At 48.7% G+C, this 2043-nt stretch overlaps 1 long non-coding RNA gene across 1 annotated transcript; it reads left to right on the top strand.

Moving 5' to 3' along the window:
* Positions 1 to 774: 774 nt before the first annotated feature.
* Positions 775 to 1505, top strand: LOC102491590 (uncharacterized). Its single transcript, XR_334970.1, has 3 exons — positions 775 to 873; positions 1211 to 1269; positions 1488 to 1505. It is a non-coding gene; the product is annotated as an uncharacterized LOC102491590 (long non-coding RNA).
* Positions 1506 to 2043: the final 538 nt, after the last annotated feature.

The raw sequence follows: 2043 nt of genomic DNA, 5'->3' as shown, positions 1-2043 counted from the left end.
AGTGGCAAGGTGCATAGAAGACGGCGTGGGCACCCAACCAACTGGCTTCTAAATGTCAGCTGGCAATGCCACTACAAAGTGGGCTCCTCCTCTGCCTCATTCGGATCTCTCCCAGGATGTGCTGCCCCCATATGTCCTTGGGCCAAGGTTCTAGCCCTTGTTCTAGAACAGGTGTCCGGGAAAATACGGTGGGGACACCAGCTGGAGAGGTTCCAGATGCCCTAAACAGAGCCTGCCTGTGGGTTCTCGGTTCAGGGACTCCTTGTGATCATGGATAAATTGCCCAGCTTCTTTGAGTCTCAGTTCTATCATCTGTAAAATAGCAATGCTAATACATTCCTGGAGAGATTAAAAAAAGAACCACAGAACCATAACCTAGCACCTTGGGCACTCGACAAACAGTAGTTTCTTCTCCTTCCCTGAAGGTGAACCTCAGGGTCTTCCATTACTCAGTTAATAGTGATCATGTCAATAGGGATGCCCTAGACAGGCTGCATTGGGGGCCGTCCCACATGCAGGAGGCTCAGTTAAATGTGTGGCATCCAGAGGTGCCTGAGGCAGGCTACAGGGCTGACTTTGGCTCTGCCCGCAGATAGCCAGTCATACCATCTGGGACACCCAGAGCAGTGCAAAGCATGGGATGTAGGCAAAGAGCCACGGGTCTGTCATGTTCCCCTTGTCCCTTTGTCCCCTGACACCTAGCACAGGGCGTGGGCTGAGGAGGTCACTGCAAAGAGCCCTGTGGGTTGGGATGGAAGAGGAGGAGCCTGAGCACAGGCCTCCCTTGAAATGCAAGTTGTGAAATGTCAACATAATTAGGAAAATGCAAACACAGGAGCATTTGCTTATGGGAACTAATGGTTTTTAATGGAGGTAATCAGCTTCGCTAAATCAAATTATTAGCTTTGACAATGGATGTGTAAACAGATACTTAATGAATTTGTTGATTGCTCTTGCCTGCTAAAAAGGCATTGCAGTAGTCAGTCTAGCCTCGATACACACATCTGGGCTCCCCTCCCCTGACTGACCAGCATTGCCCTCCACCACCACACACATGCACACAGCACAAACACACTGGGAGCCCGAGGCAGCAGATGTGTCTCTCCCATCAGCTCAGAGGACCCCAAATAGTGGAGGAGGAGGGCTTTCTTCTAATTCTTTGTTTTTGTTTCTCTTTGTATACACTCTATGCTTGGTTGCTGCCCAGAAGACAGTCCTTGGGGAACACGAGATCAAGGGGAGAGAGATCAGGATGAAGAAGTAAGAATGGTAAGACATCCAACTTCAGTGTCCAAGCACTCTTGCATGTATGCAAATACCTCATTTAATCCCATGGGACTGTCCCAGTATTATTCCCATTTCACAGTTCAGGAAACTAACACTCAGAGGGAGGATGCGTTATTGAGGGTGGCTCACACAGTTGTGATCAAGCCAGGCTGGGAAGCTACTTGTCTTTGATAGCATCATCCTGTCATCTCTTACCTAAGGAATAACTTGGAGTCAGGACAAAGCCCTTGCCAGCTGGAAGGCGCAAAGAAGAAATCTCCCACAATGAAGAGGTGGAGCTCTTCAGGGTATTGGGGGAGACAGTCAGAAGTGGGGGGACCAGGCTGGCTCTCAGGGGTGCAATAGATACACTGAACTGTGGTGCTGGAAGTTGCATATACTGACCTTGGATTTGGATTCCTGACCTAGTCGACTTGGAACATGTCGGACAAGCATGTGCCTAAAATCCTGGTGAACTGGAGGGCCATGGAAAGGGGGTCACAGCACAAGACCCCATCAAGGGTATTTCTCTCTCTCTCCTCTCTCTCTCTCTCAAATGCATGTACACATTCTCTCTGTCATGAATAAAATAAACTTTAAAAAAAAAAGGAAGTAAGTGTCCAGACCCTGGAATTCTCTGTGAGCCAGAAGATGGGAACTGGGTTTCCTATCCACAGAGACATCCTGGCAGGAATGATGCTCCCAAAATTTCTACTTAGGATGATCAGAAGAGAAATACCAAGGGCTAATTCAGGAGGGAGTGCAGAAAGAATCCTC

Source organism: Tupaia chinensis, unplaced genomic scaffold (genome assembly GCF_000334495.1).
Source record: "Tupaia chinensis unplaced genomic scaffold, TupChi_1.0 Scaffold000316_1, whole genome shotgun sequence".
NCBI classification, from domain to species: domain Eukaryota; kingdom Metazoa; phylum Chordata; class Mammalia; order Scandentia; family Tupaiidae; genus Tupaia; species Tupaia belangeri.
Note: the sequence above shows the minus strand (reverse complement) of the source record. Positions and strands in the feature narration are given on the sequence as shown.